This window comes from Phacochoerus africanus, chromosome 3 (assembly GCF_016906955.1).
Source record: "Phacochoerus africanus isolate WHEZ1 chromosome 3, ROS_Pafr_v1, whole genome shotgun sequence".
Lineage (NCBI taxonomy): Eukaryota > Metazoa > Chordata > Mammalia > Artiodactyla > Suidae > Phacochoerus > Phacochoerus africanus.
This window is the reverse complement of record NC_062546.1, coordinates 78,488,709-78,507,670: the sequence shown is the minus strand read 5'-3', so window position 1 is coordinate 78,507,670 and position 18,962 is coordinate 78,488,709. Positions and strand designations below refer to the sequence as shown.

The 18,962-nt window shown below is 36.9% G+C and overlaps 1 pseudogene; it reads left to right on the top strand.

The window, feature by feature from the left end:
- On the top strand, nt 1-3,457 carry LOC125121926 (60S ribosomal protein L4-like; annotated as a pseudogene).
- The last annotated feature ends 15,505 nt before the right edge of the window (nt 3,458-18,962 follow it).

Below are 18,962 nucleotides of genomic sequence, written 5' to 3'. Positions count from 1 at the left end.
ATGACAGGACAAGCCGATGAGGCTAATCACTTCCAGGCGAATGGAGAAGATACTCAGGCAGTAAGTTGTCAACAGTGGGAGAAAGAGTATGGAAAACTAAGGAAGAATTTCAAGCCCCCCTCTTTGTATACAAAAGGTGAACATTCACAACCCTCATGGACACTGCAGGGAACTGCCCAGCACCAGGCAGCTCATTCATAAGCAGCTGCACAGCAGAGCTGTCATTCTTAATGTTTTCTATGCGGACAATTCTAACTGGAGTTATGTGATGCTGCAGCCCTGATGGGCTTCATAATTTGACAATGTGGAAAAAGTGCTTCTAGTGTTAGTACTTGCTAAAAGAAATTAATTTTATATTTTAAATGAATAAGAGAAAATGTTTTCTAAGGAAGACACAGCACTAAACAGATGAATTAAAAATAATTAGTCCTATAATTTAATTTTTAACTGAAAACTTTATTTTTATTTTATTCTTTAAACAGAACAACTTTAAGATCTCAAATTTGTCAGCTTTTCACCTACACTGTATCTTTCTAATATTATGACATTGCTCCAGTAACTTGCCTCATCCAAAGATTCTGAAAAAAATGAAAAATAACTTTAAGTACTAAATATTAATACCCAATTCCTTTGCTTCCTACATTTCCCTTAAAAGATCAATCTCCTACATTTTACAGAAACACTAAATGTACACATGACTTGATAGTTGGTGTGCTTTCTTTCCTTCCATTGGTTCATCTGACTCTAGGCATTAGACATCACTACCAATTCATTTAGTCCATCTCCCAAACAAAATGAGTAAATTTATAATTAAAGATTAAAATTTTTCAAAGGGGTAGAAATTGATAAATAGCATGTCAACATCAACCACTTTTAAGGATGCAAAATATTTCCATAAATATGTTAGGACAATAATTTCAGTTTAAGGAAAATGGCGAACTTATGCCTCTTTTCAAACAAGTTAAGATTTTGATTGCAAATTATTTGCAGATGTCCTATCAGGCCTATGCAGAGTGCAGATACATGGTGCTGGATTTATTTGAATTCAATTCAGATACAGAATTGATTTTCCTTCCTGGCAATTTTCTGAAATGTACATTATGGCTTTGTTTAGTTAAACCAGTTATGACACTTGAGCCTCTGAAATGCTAATATGCTCGCACCCAGCCTTTGAGTGTGTTGATTTTGCTTCTTTGGTGGAACAAATTTCAATCCCTTTCATGCAGAAAGCTAAGATGAGCAGATATTTGTATAATGTATATGTTAATTAAAATATCCTGTTCCCTGGGGGCTGGGGAGCAAAGAATGTGTTATTATGAGCTTTTTAAGGAAAATATTCACTAATATCAAATTCAAGAGCGATAGGGCAGAATGGTGTGTTACTAGATGCTGAAAACTGACCTATTCCAATAGTATCTTTACAAAATAAGAGAAATTCATGTTTTAAAAATAAGTGTGGATGACTCAATGTAACAGAAATGTGGTTTCCATTAAATAATGTGTCACTAAGATAAGTACATAACCTGACATTTTCTTCACAGCTATGCTCAGACCATGGTTGATGGGTTTATATTACCATAAAGAGTTAGCTTTTTGGGATGAGCTGAAAATTATCATCAGACTCTGTCACCATTCTTCCTCCTAGTAAACCATGGGATTCCAGATCAAGAGACGAAAGCCAGTGGGTACCAATTGCTGATTTACTTTCCTACCAGACCATACACATAGTAAACAATGAATGTCCATTAAGACACTGCCTCCAAACTCCTGCAGGGAGTTCCTACTGTGGCATAGCAGGATGGTGGCCTCTTGGGAGTGCAGGACTCAGGTTTGATTCCTACCCAGCACAGTGGGTTAAGGATGTGGTTTTGCTGCACTTGCAGCTCAGATCTGATCCCTGGCCTGGCAACTCCATATGCTGTGGGATTGTCAGAGAGAAAGAGAGAGAGAGAGAGAGAGAGAAGGAAGGAAGGAAGGAAGGAAGGAAGGAAGGAAGGAAGGAAGAAAGAAAACTCCTGTGGGCCTCAGGCAGTCATTCCAAAGCATACACATTAGCAGCCAACTTATTTTTCATCTGGTCATTGGTCCAGTTCCCAAATTTTGAGGGGATTTACACTTGTTGTTTGTTTTGGTTCTAGTGTTGGTACTTGTCCCTCAGAGAGTCATCAAGAATTCTGGGTTAGGGAGTTCCTTGATGGCCTAGTGGTTAAGGATCTGGCATTGTCATTGCTGTGGCTCAGTCACTACAGTGGAGTGCATTTGATTCCCAGCCCAGGAATTTCCACATGCTGTGGGCGGCCAAAAATAAAATAATAATAATTCTGGGTTGGCAAGGTCAACAAATTCACTCTCCTTTAGAGTAACATGATCTTGCTTGTTCCTCTCCACAACCAGCACCCAGTAAGCCCAATCCTTTCTTTGAAGAGATTTCTGATAAGTGTGTTTGTCTTAAAAAGAAAACACAAGGGATGACACAAAGTTTTAAAGTGACATAATAGTGTTATTTAAAAGGTATTGAGTATTTATCTCATGATTATGTGGAGAGTGCTTTTGGAAATATGTTTTGTGGGGCTGCATGTTTGCATACATCAAAACCTGGCACCACTGACAACCACAAAGTGAACACAACACAGAAGTGATGTGCCATTTTCTGTGCCCTGTCTCAGCCTTGCCAGAACTAGTCCTGTCTAAAGGTCATCATATTGAGGAAGTTTCTGAACTTCCATTGGTGAATGAAGATAAAGGCTATCAGAAGACCAAGGAGACTATCTTGCTTAAGAAATTTAGGGTGTTACAAAAAACACCTATACCTCTCAGCAAATGATAGCTGTCAAAGCAAAATGAGAAGCTGTCACTGTATCCAGCACAGGGGGCCCTGTATCATCAAGACCTTCAGAAACATTCCTACTATAACTATGCTTAATAGAAGCACACTGAACATTTTGAAACTGCTCCTGGTGGACATATTTCTGCATTTGGACTTCAAGTGCCTTCCACAAGTTAGATAATGTGTATGACACTTGGTGTAAAGCTGCCTCCCTCAAGAGTGACTGTACAAGTTGCCCAATACAGACTTTAGCAAAACCTTGAAAAGCCCAAAGATCCAAAGATTTCTCCAAGAACCACACAAGAAGATTAATCACAAACTCCCACAGAAGAATCCACTGAAAAACCTAGAATCGTGTTGAAGCTAAACTCATATACAAAAGGCACACACTGGAACATCATCCTTCACCAGGCCAAGAATCACAAACTCCAGGTGGATAAGGGAACATTAGAGGCCAACTGGGATGAGAAGTGGGATCTCCAGTAACAGAGGAGAAGAAAAGAAGGCTATTGGCATCAAAACCTTTGTGGGGAGAAAGAGGCTGCAGTTACCAAGAAACCAGTAGCTGAAAAGAAGCCAGCAGAAAAGAAATCTACCATAGGAGAAAAGAGGCCTGCTGCATCAACTTAAATGCTTTTATCCCATAAAAATAGAATCATTTTGGACAGCTCAATTTGAATAAAGATCTGATCAAAGAGGCACTGAGAAAACAAAAAAAGATGGGAGGAAAAGTAATGATTGTGAAATAAGAAAGAATATTATTTATAGAAAAAAGCTGTCTCGATAGATAATGAAAAAGAAGTTATAGGCAAACTGTTAAAATCAGTAAGAGAATTTAGCAAGTTAGGTAGGAAATAAAAATATTGATGCTGCCGGTTCAAGATGGTGACACAGCAAGATCCTGAACCCCGCCTCCTCCCACAGCACATATAGAACACTTTTCTCTGAGAAAAACCTAAAAACTAGCAAAGCAATAATACACATCAAGTCAACCAGAAAAAATCCACATTAAAGTGGGTAAGAGAAGCTGAGACACAATCTTGCCACAACTGCCACCCACCCTGTAGTGACTCCATCAGGAGAGTCTTCTGAAGAGTTTGAGCCCCACGTTGGGCACCTCAACTTTTAAGAACTACACCTGAGATATGAGCCCCCAAAATATATAGCTTGGAAAACCAGTGGAACTCATGACCATGACCCCCACAAGGCTATAGCAATCTGAAAAATGACTTTTCAAGGGTTCCTACACTTGGATACACTTGCCCCAGGGAAGCACCTGATCTTGCCCAGATGTTACACGAAAGAGGATCTTGTGCTCATCTAAAAGCATCAGCCAGAGGGGCAGGCATCTAAATTAACACATTTTGGGAGTTCCTTTGTGGCAAAGAAAGTTAAGTATCCACTGTTCACTGCAGTGGCTCAAGTCGCTACTATGGCTTAGGTTTGATCTCTGGCCTGGGGACGTTCAATGCCAAAAAAAAAAAAAAAAAAAAAGAAAAGAAAAAGAAAGAAAGAAAGAAAGAGAATAACACATATGTGGGAATCTGATGGGATCATCTCTAGGGTTGGAGGCATGTGGTCACCATCTTTGCATACCACCTTTTTGTCTTTTCTAAAATCCTAGGCTCTTCCCCTCGCCCCCTGGATAATGCCATTTTCTACTCCCCCTCTCTCCAACCAGAAAACATCTCCTTTTTCTCTTTCTAGTGGGTCTATCCTGTCCCTCTGCCTTACTCCATCCAGCAGTTGCCATCTGTACACTGTCCCTCTGCCACATTTCAGAGTACCAGCATATCTCAGAGGGGAAATGTTACATATGTCTGGTGTCCTGGGTTTTTGCCTTTGATTTTTGTGGGTGCCACCCTGAGCATGCTCTTTGATCACATGGCTCTGGAGGTCAAGGAGACAGTCCTGTGGTACTGTAACAATGAGACAGACAGTTCTTAGCAGATTATCACCCCCCAGGGCACTGAACAGAGAACAGACTAAAACCCTATCCCCAATCTTTCTGAGCAATAGCCCTATATGCTTCTCCTGGAACTTTGATCTAAGGATCAGCCTTGTGGTTAGGCACATATCTAGGGGCCTACATAGGGGATATCAAAAAACAAATGCTAATAGAGACAATCAATTCACTCTCTCTCTGCCTAACTCCAGCTCCCCCATATCTCATGAAAAGGAATTTATACCCTTGTCTGGCACCCCAATTTTAGTGGCTGCTGCCAAAGGATATCTCTTCATCATCTGGCTCTGGTGGCCATTAGAGCTTATGCTCACAGGTACCACAGGACTATACCCAATGAACAAATTCTTAAACAGCTACCACTCCCAGGACTCAGCAAAAGGCGATAGACTAAGGAGCTCAATCTTTCTGGGAAAGAAGCCCCTTAGTTTCTCATCAGAGCTGCAGCCTGAGGATCAGAATTCTAATTAAACACACATCTAAGGGCTGATTATAATCCTTTCCAGAGACCTTGGAGAACCAGCATTATCTTTGTGTTCTCCTTGTGCAGTGCTCCTGAGCACCAATGTCTCTCAGAGGGGACATCTGCCAACACATCTGGTGCCCCAGTTTCTAAGAATGCCACCCACCTCTAGAGGCCAAGAGCCTTCCATTACTGGATCTCAGGGACATAACAACACCTGTAGTTCTTGGCAGGCACTGCAAGACAGCAGACTGAAACACACCCGGGTTTTTCTGTAAAAGAGGCCTATGTGCTTGTTCTGGGGTTTCAGCCTGAGGGTCAGGCTTTTGGTTTGGGCACACAATGAGAGGCCTGTGGAGATGCTCTGAGGGAATGTAGGCCAATGAATGTCATGATTGTTCTCTCCCTCTGCCTTGCTACAGCTCCCCAGTGTTACCCAGGAAGGAGTTTATACACTTTCCTGGAGCCTGGACTTTCCCTACTGACACCCAGGTGACAGCTCTAGAAGCCTGGCTCTGGTGACCAGTGGAGCATACAATTTTTGTTCCATAGGACTGTATATATTTGATAAGTTTAAAAGTCACTGCCTTAGGGTCTGGTTAGTCTGAATCTAGGTGGTAACTGAGATCTTCCCTTTTGAGGTATTGACAAGTTTTGGCAAATAATCAAGTACTGGAGACTATTAAAAATAAAATGGGCTGAGAGTTTTCTTGTGGTGTATCAGATTAAGGATCCACCATTGTCATTGTAGTGGCTTGGGAGGCTGCTGTGGCATAGGTTCGATCCCTGGCCTGGGAACTTCTACATGCCACAGGTGCAGCTAATAAAAAGAAATAAAGTAAAATAAAATACAATAGGCTTCTTGGATAACTATAAATATTTGAAGGAAAACTTAGATCTGGGCAAGGGTCGAACAATAAGGTTAATCTCTTATACAAGGCCACTTCTTCACGGCTGGGAGAGTTGGCTTTTTCATCTAATACATACAAATAACATAAAGAGTCAGGTAAAATGAAGAAACAAAGGAAATGTTCCAAACAAAAGAAAAAGGTAAAAACTCAGAAGAAATCTGAATGGCACATAGATAAGTAATTTACCTGATAAAGAGTTAAGAGTAATGGTCATAAGAATGCTCACTGAACTTCGGATAAGAATGAGTAAACACAGTGAAGACCTAAATAAAATAAAATCAGAAATACAACAAGAGATGTTATAACAGATGTCACAGAAATATAAAGGATCATAAGAGACTACTATGAACAATTATACATCAATAAATTCAGCAAACTAGGAGAAATGGATCCGTTTCTGAAACATAGACCCCACCAAGCTGATTCATGAAGAAATAGAAAATTTGAACAGACTGACTACTAGTAAAGATGTTAAATCAGTAAAAAAAAACTTCCCAACAAAGTCTAGAGCCTGATGAATTCTACCAAGCATTCTAAGAATTAATGCCAACCCTTTTCAAAGTCTTCCAAAAAAAATCATAAGAAAATGGAACACTTCCTAACTCATTTTACAGGCCAGCATTACTCTCATACCAAAGTCAGATAAGGAATCCCCCCCCCAAAAAAATATAGTTCAATATTGCTGATTAACATAGATACAGAAATCCCTAACAAAATATTAGCAATACAAATTCACCCTATCAAGTAGGCTTTATTCCAGAGATGCAAGGATAATTCAACACCTAAAAAAACAATCAATATGATATACACATTAACAAAATAAATGATATTATGTGATCATCTCAATAGGGAAAGAAAAGGCATTTGCCAAAATTCAATATCCATTTATGACAAAAAAATCTCAACAAACTGGTTATTGAGGGAACATAACTCAACATAATAAATGCCATATATAATGAAGCTACAGCTAATATAATTTCATACTCAATAGTAAAAAGCTGAAAGCTTTTCCTTTAGATTAGGAACAAGACAAGGATGTCCACGCTCTTCAGTTTTATTCAACATAATATTGGATGTCCTAACCAGAACAATTTGACAGAAAAAAAGAAATGTAAGTCATTCTAATTGCAAAGAAGTAAAACTTTCATTATTTGTAAATGATGTATTATATGTAAAAACCCTAATAGTCCACCAAAAAACCTGTTAGAATAAAAGAAATTAGTGACATTCAACATACAAAATCAATATACAAAAATCATATTCAAAATCAATATACAAAAAGTAGTTTAATTTCTATATACTAACAAGGAATAATCAGAAAGACAAATTAACAAAACTATCTCACTTATAAACTGCCTCAAAAACAATGAAATACCTATGCATAAATGGAATCAAGGAGGTAAAAGACCTATTTACTGATATCTATAAAATGTTAATGAAAGAAATTGAAGAAAACGCAAATAAGTGAAAAGATATTCTGTACTTATGGATGTGAAAAATTAATATTGTTAAATTGCCCATACAACCAAAAACAATCTATAGATCCAATTAAATTCATATCAAAAATTCCAATGGTGTTTCTCACAAAAAGAACAAATCATCTCAAAATGTGTATGGAACCAAGAAAGCCACTAAATAACCAAAGCAATCTTGAGGAAGAAGAACAAACCTGGAGGCATCATGCTCCCTGATTTCAAGCTCTATTACAAAGCTGCAGTAATCCCCAGCAGTTGACATTGGCATAAAATTATATGCAATGGTCAGTGAGACAGAATAGAGAGCACAGAAGGAAACATACTCATATACTGCAAATTATTTTATGACAAAGTAGCTAAGAATATGCAATGGTAAAAGACAGTCTCTTCAGTAAATGGGCTGGGAAAACTGGACAGCCACATGCCAAATGATGAAATTGGACTCCTATCTTACACCTTACACAAAAATCAAATAAAATGAATTAAAGACTTGAAGGTAACCATGAAACTCTGAAACCATGAAACTCCTAGAAGGTAGGTGTCACGTAAGCTTCCTGACACTGGTTTGGCTAATTTTTGTTTTGGTCTCTCCTCAAAGCAACAGCATAGAAGCAAAAATAAACAAGTAGGACCACATAAAAATAAAAAAAAAAACTTCTGTGCAACAAGGGAAAAGCAAAATGTAAAGGCCACTTATAAGATAGGAGAAAATATATGCCAATCACACAACTAATAATGAACTAATACCCAAAATATATAAAGAACATATATAATGGAATAAAAAACAAACCAATAAATAACAAACAATCCAATTAAAAAGTTGAATAGAACTTTTTTTCTATAGGCTGCCTTTGGATGGCCAACAGGTATGTGAAAAGATACCCAACATAACTAATCATCTGGGAAATTCAAGTCAAAATCAAGATGAGATATCACCTCATACCTGTTCAAATGGCTATTATTAAAAAATAAAGGTAAATAACAAGTGTTTGCAAGGATGTGGAAAAAAAAGGAACACTCATGCACTGTTGGTGGGAATGTAAATTTGTGCAGCCACTATGTAAAACAGTATAGAGGTTCCTTAAGAAATTTAAAATAAAACTATAGTATTTCAGCAATCTACTACTGGGTATTTATTCAAACAAAAGGAAAACACTAACTTGAAACATATCTGTATCCCCATGTTCATGGTAACATTATTTACCAAGATAGCCAAGACATGGAAACAATTTAAATGTCCATCCATGGAAGAATGGATAAAGAAATTGTGGTATATCCAAGCTATGGAATATTATTTGGTCATGAGAAATAATGAAATGTTGCTATTTGCAATAACATTGGTGGACCTTGAGGGCATTATAAGTGAATGAGTATGACAGAGGACAAATACCATATGATCTCTCTTATATATGGAATCTTAAAAATAAAATAAAAACAAGCTCATAGATTCCAAGAATGTTTTTTGTGCTTACCAGAGGTAGGGTTTGGGGGTTGGATAAAATGGGTAAAGTCATCAAAAGGTAAAAACGTAAAGTTATAAAATAAATAGAACATGGAATGTAATATACAGCATGGTGACTACAGTCAATAATTACTGCATACTTAAAAGTTGCTAATAGAGTAAATTTTAAATGTTCCCATTATATATAAAAAAAATGTCTAACTATGGATAGTGGCAGAAGTTAAGTAGACTTATTATGGTGATTATTTTGCAATATGTACAAATACCAAATCATTATGTTACATACCTGAAACCAGTATAATGTTATATATTAATTATACTTCAATAAAAATATATTGATGTCCACTGTAGCTCTTTGTTACAATTAGAAATGCAAGAAAAAGAGGCCATGTGAAATAGTAACCCACCAAAATTAATAGAAATAAATTCAACAAAGGATATATAAGAACTTTTTGTAGAATAACTGTTTATTTAGAGGTTATGAAGAAATCTCAATAAATGAGAGCATGTCTTAGAGGTTTTCCATTTTTTCTTCAGACCTACTCTCAATTCACTGCCAATTCTGGAAGACTGAATTTATGGCCTACATAATGGGCTCCATTGAACTCTGTTTTCTCTTAGACATCAGCCAATGAGAGGTACTGGCAGGAGATCAGAGAGCAAATAGAGAGTATGTATTCATCCAATTGCCTCCCTGCTGGATTTCCATGGATTGATTACATCCCTCTAATGAAGGTCACAGCTTCTGTTAAGTGACTCTCTTGTCAGACTAGAGATTCTCCCTCCTGCTTCTAGTTCCCAATCCCTCTGTCTCCTGTCTTTTGCCCCTTAAGACATAAAAGAGATACTTGCTCATAACTGTTGGTTTCCCTTAATCCTGCTCATTTATTTTAAAATATTATTATTAAATTCAAATTAATCACATGTCTGAGTAAGCCACTTCTTTTCTGCTTAAACTCAGAGTGATCAAGTAATTCATACAAATGACCCTAGGAAATGAGACTCTAGTATTGCATTACTCATAAGTTTAAGGAGAACATAAATACTTTCTTGCTCTAGTAATAGAAGTCATGCAATGGGTTCACAATTACCCAGGTTAACACCCATGGTAGAATGTTATGGAATTCAAGTAGAATGCAAGACATTGAGATATCATCTATGCCTTCACTGTTATGACGACAAAAGTGATTACAATGATGCAGGAGAGCACAAATAAGAAAAAAAAACCAAAAGCCCTGAATGCCAACTTAGAATTTGAGTGAAAAATTAGAACACCTATATAACAGCTGGTGAATTAGGACAACTACAGCTGGGACATAAGCCCAAGTCATAAGTATTGTAGGTATGTTACACTGAAATAAATCCAATGGTCTGGAAGAAGTGGGGTTTTGAGATATATGGAGGGGGCATTTAAAGCAGACACAAATGATACTGTGAACTTTAAACTATCAAACACCCCTAGGGCTCTTTTACCAACAGACACCTCCTCTACTGCCATTTTTTAAAGGAATTAGCTTGCTCCCTGCATAAAAACATCTGAAAGTTGTATCGTAGAAGATGTCAACTCTCCTCAGGATCAATTATCATCACCACTTACTTCCTATCAACTCATAGGAGAATTAGAATGTAAAGTACAGACCTGATAATAAAAATGAAAATATTCACCAAATTTGTTTAGGCAGTAATCTGAGGAGCATTCATGTGAGGAGATTCTAGGGATGCTATATCAAAAGTGCAAAACAATATGATTTCATCAACCCGAGTTTGTATTGTCCCCTAGAATTCATGATTAAATGTGTTACCTTGAGCATCTAGGAGTCATATTAATAGACATCTATTAATGGCTAATCTAAGCTTGGACTTAATGATGGATTAAACATGTTCTAGTAGAGGACAAAAGCTCAAGGAGATAGAGATGTTTGAATGGAACTACTTTAAAGTTGCTCAGCTATCCATTAGATAGATATTCATGGTAGCACTATTACACACACACACACACATTCATATACGCATACGTATATACACTGCAATATTACTCAGCCACAAAAAAGAATGAAATATTGCCATTTGCAGCAACATGTATGAATCTAGAAAATATTATGCTTAGTGAAATAAATCAGAAAGACAAATACTGTATAATTTATATGTGAAGTCTAAAAAACAATACAAATAAATATATACAAAACAAACAGACTCATTGACATAGAAAATAAACTTGTGATTACCAAAGGGGAGAGGGAGTACGAGAGGGGCAAGTTAGGGTCATGGTATTAACAGATAGAAACTATGACACACAAAATAAATAAACAATAAAGTATATTCCTATATAGTATGAGACGTACACCCAATATCCTGTAATAACTTATAATGCAATATAATCTGTAAAAATATTGAATCACTCTGCTGTACGCCTGAAACTAACACATGCTATAAATCACCTATACTTCAATAAAAAAATAGATTGAAAGTTTATTATGGCACTGCTTTACATATACAGGGAAAAACATTCTGTCTGGTAGCACAGAGCTAACTACAGTAGAGAATTGTGGCCTTTTATTCAATATTCAGACTTAAACTAATTTAAGGGACCTCGAGTTCCTTGATAGAAAAAAAGAGACTTTATAATGTCACCAGAACAGTATCCTAGAAATCATAGCTTGATTCTTTCCTGGAAACACCTGTGACTACCTCCCAACCCCTTTACACACAACACAAATGGAAATGCACAGACCTCCTGGACATAATTAGGTCCTGGCTAGTCACTAATGATAATCTCTAGGTACAGAAAACATTAATATGTTTTACAAGTCACAGTGGGGAATTACACAGGTCAGATGGAGAGTCAACTGTTGATTCCAATCCATCTTTCAATGAGTCTAGTGAAAGCTAAAACATATCCTGTGGTGATTTACCCTGTTCCAAGAATTAAGACTTGGTACAGGTATAACAAGTAGAGAACAGTAGTTTTTAAACTTTATCATACACCAGAGCCACCTGCAGGATTTGTTAAAAGACAGATTTCTGGGTACCACCCCCAAAGTCTCCGCCTCATAAGGTCTTTGATGGAGCTCATCAGTCTGCATGTCTAAATTTCTAAGTGATAGCAATGCTTGTTCTTTAGTTCAGGTAACCAGTTGGTATTCTAAATCAGTGGTTCTCAAAAGATGATCTTCTGACCCATGTAATAAAGGCCATTCATTCCCTTTTGCCTTGTATAATAAGTGCAAAAGCCATCATGTCTTCCAGCATATATCAGCACCAACTTGATGCAGTGATGCCAATTACAGTGATCTCTGTGGAAGAGGTGTTTCTCTGTATACACATATTTGCTTAATATTTTCCCTTATTGCTCTGAGCAAAGTTAGTTAGAAGCTGTTTGTCTTTACATATTTAGGGTAATTATATCTTATTATTCTCTTATCACTGAGCTATATTAACCCTCATGCTCTCTATATATAATATATTCCAAAGGGAAATTGATTTTCCTGATAGCCTAAAAGAAACCATTGTATTAACATTTTCCTCATTGTACCTAATGCGTAGGAAGTATCACGTGTGCCAGAGGTGGGCAATAAATATCCATCAACATGTAGAGGCCTGCCACATTGAGGTTTCTGAACCTATGATCTTTAGCATGTTCATAAATCTTCTATAGTTAAAACAAAACAAAACAAAAAACAAACAAAAACGCAAAACAATAGCAACAAACCAAACACCACCAAAACCCAAAAAATCCTGCTACACAGTCATCCATTGTCATCAACAGGGTTTGGTTCCAGGACCCTGGGGATACTGAAATCTGTGGGTGTTCACGTCACTTATAAGTGGTGTGGTGCAGCTGGCCCTCTTTATTGGAGGATTCCATTGAATCTACAGATTGGGAGCCAATGATAAGGATGGGTGACTATAATTTACCTGCTCACTAATGACCCATTGGTAGAGATACTCTAGATTTGGGAGTAACCTATCATTTATTCAGATGCACTGCTTTGAGGTGTTTACTGTGTTAACTGGAAGCCTCCTGATTTTGAGTGGGGCCTTCAAGCAAAAAGTCTCTGCAGCAAATAGACAATGCAGTGCCAGGTGCCCTGTCATTTGGGACTTGCGAATTGTAGTCACACTGCTTTGGAAATATCTGTGCTAGAGAGATACTGAATGACATGTCTAGCAAACTCCCATAGAACAACAACAGTGCAGACCCTGAGGGACCTTTGAATTGGGTTACATGCAATCGATGTTCTCTATTGGACAAGTACCCTCCATTTGAAAAGCAGATCTGCTTTGCTAACTGAGTACATGACTACAGGGCACCAATTCTATGCAATCTAATTTACTTATTATGTGTTTAGTGTTATATAATTTGCCAGTCATAAAACTGAAAAAATTTCTGCAGTGGTTGTGTTGTTCAGTGGAAGTAGCACAAAATCCAGCACTTAGCAGGTCCAGAATGCATGGGGCACAAAGTGGTTCAGATTTTAGTGCTTACTACTTCTGCTTTACTCTCTCTTCCTCATCCAACTTACAGCTTCATGGAAAATGTTGTAAGACCAGTTAATGGGGGAAAAAGGAAAGATCTGCATTACTAATGCAACTACAGAGTGATCTGACCTAAGAGGAAGGAGAAAAAAGAAAGACAGTGGTGATGGGTACCTTCTCAGGTACCTAACATAGAGGAGGTCTGCAATAAAAATCGGTACCAAGAGATGACACCATATCCTGGCTGGTAAATCAGGGACTTGAATAAAATTAACAGTGAAGTTGATAAATATCTTGGCATAAAGTTATTCTACGTAAATGGCCACCAGAGGACATCCACATCATCAGATACTCTCAATAACTAGATGCACAAGATTCATTCTCTGAAGTTAGCTTCTTTTCCCAGGAACTATGATATTTACTCAAAGAACAGGGGTGGAAGCTGTACATAGCCCAATAACCTATACTTTCTCTCACCAAAGCTCATCATTGTTATAACAAAGACTGACATTGAGCTCCAAATGCCACCATTTCCAAGGAAACCGGCTAGCAACCAAATAGCTGATTGCTTCTAACAGAACTTTCATTAGAGAGGGAAGAAGGCATTGATTTTATAGAGATAGAAATATATCCTGCCGTCAGATTTACTACCCCTTTCCTCTTCCAGCCCCTCTATTAATGGACTTAGAGAATGTATTATTATCTTTCAGGCATGCCACAAAATTTCCCCTTGAACTAGGAAACTCATTGCATGGCCCATTAAGTGTGACAAGAAGCTTACTAAATTCACAAGTCTTACTCTATGTTTCCTTAAACCAAAAGAAGCTGGCTCAAATGAATGGTGGATCTGCTTATGGATGGTAACAACAACTGCTTAGGAGACTGATGATGCAGTAAGCCCCTTTAGGTTGTCTTACATTAGCAATGGTATCTCCCATGAACAGGTTGCAAAATCAAAATGTTGGGCTATGTCTTGATTCATTTGGGCTGCTATGACATAATACCATAGACTGTATGTCTTATAAACAATAGAAATTTCTTACAGTTCTAGGAAATGCAAACATTTACACCTCTAGGAAGTCCAAGATAAAGGCATTAGCAGATTCAATGTAGGGTGATAGCTCACTTCCTTGACATCAGTCTTTTTGCTTTAACCTCAACATGATGTGAATAGGGAGCTCTCTGGGGTATCCCTTATAAGGACATTTAATCCCATTCCTAAAGGCTCCACTATCATGACCTAATCACCTTCCAAAGCCCTTCTACCCATCCAATATCATTACACTGGGGATTAGTTTTCAACATATGAATTGATGGGGAAGGGCACAAATAATATTCAGTCCATTGCATGATAGGATTCCTCTTAGGATTTCACCAAATCACATCACAAAGAAATTTCACAGCAGCTAGGGAGTCAATGGGTTTGGAGGTCTTGGGGGTTCTCATTTACCCATCTATGGCTTAAAATTTGGGTTTGTTTCCAGTTATGAACTATCATAAGTTTTAATGAACATATTTGTGCAAGACATAACATCTTATAGAGAGTGGAATTGCTTGTTCATCTGATCAAAGCTTGGTTATGTTTATGAGAGACCAGCAGATGATTCTCCAAAATGGTTGTACAATGTTAAGACTCAACACAAGAGTTTCAGTTGCTTAACAGTCTCACAAATCCTTGGAGTTTTCAGTCTTTATAATGTTAGCTGACCTGATAGATGTAGTTTTTGTTTGTTTTTGCTTGTTTTAATTCTAAAATCTCACTGTGAGTATGATTTGCATTAGTCATGGCATTGAGAAACTTTTCATATTCTCAGTGGCTGGTACAGTATCTCGCTTTCTGAAGTGTTCATCCAAATATTTTGCTTACCTGAAGAAATACAGTTGTCATTTTATTGTTGATTTGTAGGATTTCTTTATGTTTCCTGGGTATAAATCCTTTCCAGATCCATGTTGAGTGAATATACTTTCTGATTCTGTGGCTTGTCTCATTACTTCCACTATATCTTATGGTGTTTAGAAGATTTTAAATCCAATTTTCAATATTTTTATGAGTGGTGCCTTTTTTAATCACAATTAATAAATAGTAAATATTTGCCCACACCAGGAGATTTATCTATGTTTTTTCCTGGAAACTTTAAAATATTAGCTTTAACATTTAGGTTTATATCCATTTTTAAATTGATTTAGGTGTCAGGGATAAGAATGGGGGGGTCAAGAGTAACTGAGTTTGCAGGGGAAAAAAAATCTTTTTTTCTCCTTCTGGATATCCAATTTTACAGCAATATTTGTTGTGATGATAAACTTAATGTCTTAATTTGACTGGGCTTAGGGAGGCCCAGATAACTGTTAAAACAGTATTTCTGGGTGTGTCTAGGAGGATGTTTAAGGAAGAGATTAGCATGTGCCTCAGTAGGCTGCATAAAGATATCCACCCTCCCTGAAGTGGGTGAACATTATCTAATCCACCAAAAGGCCAGAATAGAATAAAAGAATAAAGGAAGGGTGGAGGTCTTTCTACCTCTCCCTCTCTCCTGCTCTTTCTTATCTTTAATTGTCTTCAGACCTTGGAGCTCCTGGTTCAGGGGCTTTTGAACCCTGGAACCTACACAAGCTCCTCACCTCATCCCTCATCTTTTCCCTCAACACAGGCTTTCCTGGTTCTCCAGCTTGCAGATAGTACAAATACAGAGTGGGAGACTTAGCCTCCATAACGGTCTGAACCAGTTCTTATTATAATACTTCCTTCCTTCCTTTCCCTTTCTTTCTTTCCCTTTCTCTTAATATTCAGACTTCCAACTTATGACCATAATCTATTTAATGCTTTAATTTCTTTCAACAATTTTTAATATGTAGGTGTCATGCATAGTTCTTTAAAATTATTAAGTATTTTATGCTTTGTAGGGTTAGAATTGTTTCATTTTACAATTTTATTTTTTAATTTGTTACTAAAATATGTAAGAACATTTTGCAATCTCTTAAAGGGCTCTGATCTCCTCTTTTTAAATTTTTTTCTGTGGTTCATTTTAGATAATTCCAAATGATGCTCTTTGAAGTTAACAATCTTTTTCTTTTGTTCAGTATAGTTTTAAGCCAGTCAAATGAGTTATTCAATACAATATTACATTTTTCAGTTCTAGAATTTATATTTTTTTATTTTCTTTTTTCTGTTGAAATTTTTCATCTTTATACCATTTCATCCATATTTTCCTCTAAATTTGTTAAAGTACTTAATTTTTAGCCCACTAATTCCTGCAATTGTGTCATCTGTGGTTCTGCTTCTTTTAACATTTTTACTTTTTGAATCATAGCATTCCTCTGCTTTGCATGTCTTCTAGATTTTTGTGTATGCACTGTACTTTAGGTATAAAATAGAAGTAGAGACTGAAGTAGATAATAAATTCTTCCAGAAAGGACTTGCTTTGTCCCTTTGTTATGAATTTAAATCAGTAGTTTAGGTGATTTGTGTTCTGGTTCTACATGGCGAGATCAAGCCCTGCTTTCTAACAGGGCTTTGAAATTTAATCAAAGATAAATTAAGCAACTTCCCTTTATTTCCCAGTCAGCCTTCAGTTTCCCAGGACCAATGCTTAGTCACCTAAATTCTTTATGTGGAGAATTGGTCAGCCATTTTGTAGTGGTAAAATTTTAGTGAATCTCTTCTTTTCACCTTAATGTTTTTCTGCTTGTAATGGTCTTATTTTTCTACCCAATTGTTAATTTAGACTCAGTAAATACATTAAGAAATAAAGAATGCTGCTGGTCTTTGCTCATATCTGAAGGGCTATCATCTTTATAAAATTATTTAGACTTCCTTGTGCCCACTGCTATTTGATGACTTTTAAAGGTATATATTTTTAAAGCTTATCTGTTTTGTATTATGTTACAGAGTGATCAATTGACTTTGTGACTATCTATGACTTACCTGAGATCAAAACTTTAACATACATTTTTTATTGCTGCCTTATATAAAGAACAAAGAGCAGTGTTTTAGATTTCAGAAAGAAGTATGACTGGATTCATATCGTTTCAGGATAATACGGACTTTGTATAGAACGTGTTTTTTCCAACAGAACAAAAGAGGAAAGGTAATTCTGATGAGGATTAAACTTTATGTTTCTCGGAGCTTCTGTTGTGGCACAGTGGTTAACGAATCCGACTAGGAACCATGAGGTTGTGGGTTTGATCCCTGGCCTTGCTCAGTGGTTTAAGGATCTGTCGTTGCCATGGACTGTGGTGTAGGTTGCAGACGCGGCTCAAATCCCACGTTGCTGTGGCTCTGGTGTAGGCCGGCGCCTACAGCTCCGATTAAACCCTTAGCCTGGAAATCTCCATATACTGTGGGAGCGGGCCTAGAAGAGGCAAAAAGACAAAAACAAACAAACAAAACAAAACAAAACAAAAAAACTTTGTTTCTCCATCATACTCTATGCTTCAGAAAATGATTTATAAATTTCATCAATGAGCCTCCTTACCCAGTTTACACCAGTTGGGTTCAGTTACTAGGGCAGATGCACTGGTAGGAATAGGAGGGGCATATCTGGGACTTCTAAGATACATGCAGTGTTCAGTGGTGGTTCCAAAAGTATGTACACTTGTAAGCCTTAATTAGGCTGAATATTTAATATTTGTACACTTCATTGTATGTGCTCTAACTAAATGAAAACTTATGTTAAAATATATTGACAACACAGGGAACTCTATGCAATATTCTGTGATAACCTGTATGGGAAAATAATGGATATGTGTATGTATAACTGAATCACTTTGTTGTACAGGAGAAAGTGTCACAACATTGTAAATCAATTATACTTTAATAAAACTTTAAAAATGAAAAATATATCTATAACAAACATTTTATGTAATAGAGAACAATTGAGCTCTCCTCATGAAATCAAAAATAAGATCAAGATATCTACTACCTCTGCTTCTACCCAATATTGTATAACATTGCAAAAAGGTCTCTCTTATACAACATGGCAAGGAAAAAAAAGGAGAAGATTAGGGGAAAAATGGTCATAAATCACATGTGAAATTTTCGTGAATAGAGAAAATCCAAAGTATTATTAAAATAGAATTGGGGAGTTCCCATTGTGGTTCAGTGGTAACAAACCAGACTAGTATCCATAAGGATGTAGGTTCTTTCCCTGGCCTGCTCAGTGGGTTAAGAACTTGGCATTGCCATGATTTGTGCTTTAGGTTACAGATCTGGATCAGACCCAACATTGCTGTGTCTGTGGGGGTAGACTGGCAGCTGTGGCTCTGAATTGACCCCTAGCCTAGGAGCCACAGGTGCAGCCCTAAAAAAAAAAAAAAAAAGAATTGAAAATGAATTTAACAAGATCTCTAGATAAAAAATAAATATATAAATATATATTACTATGTAAT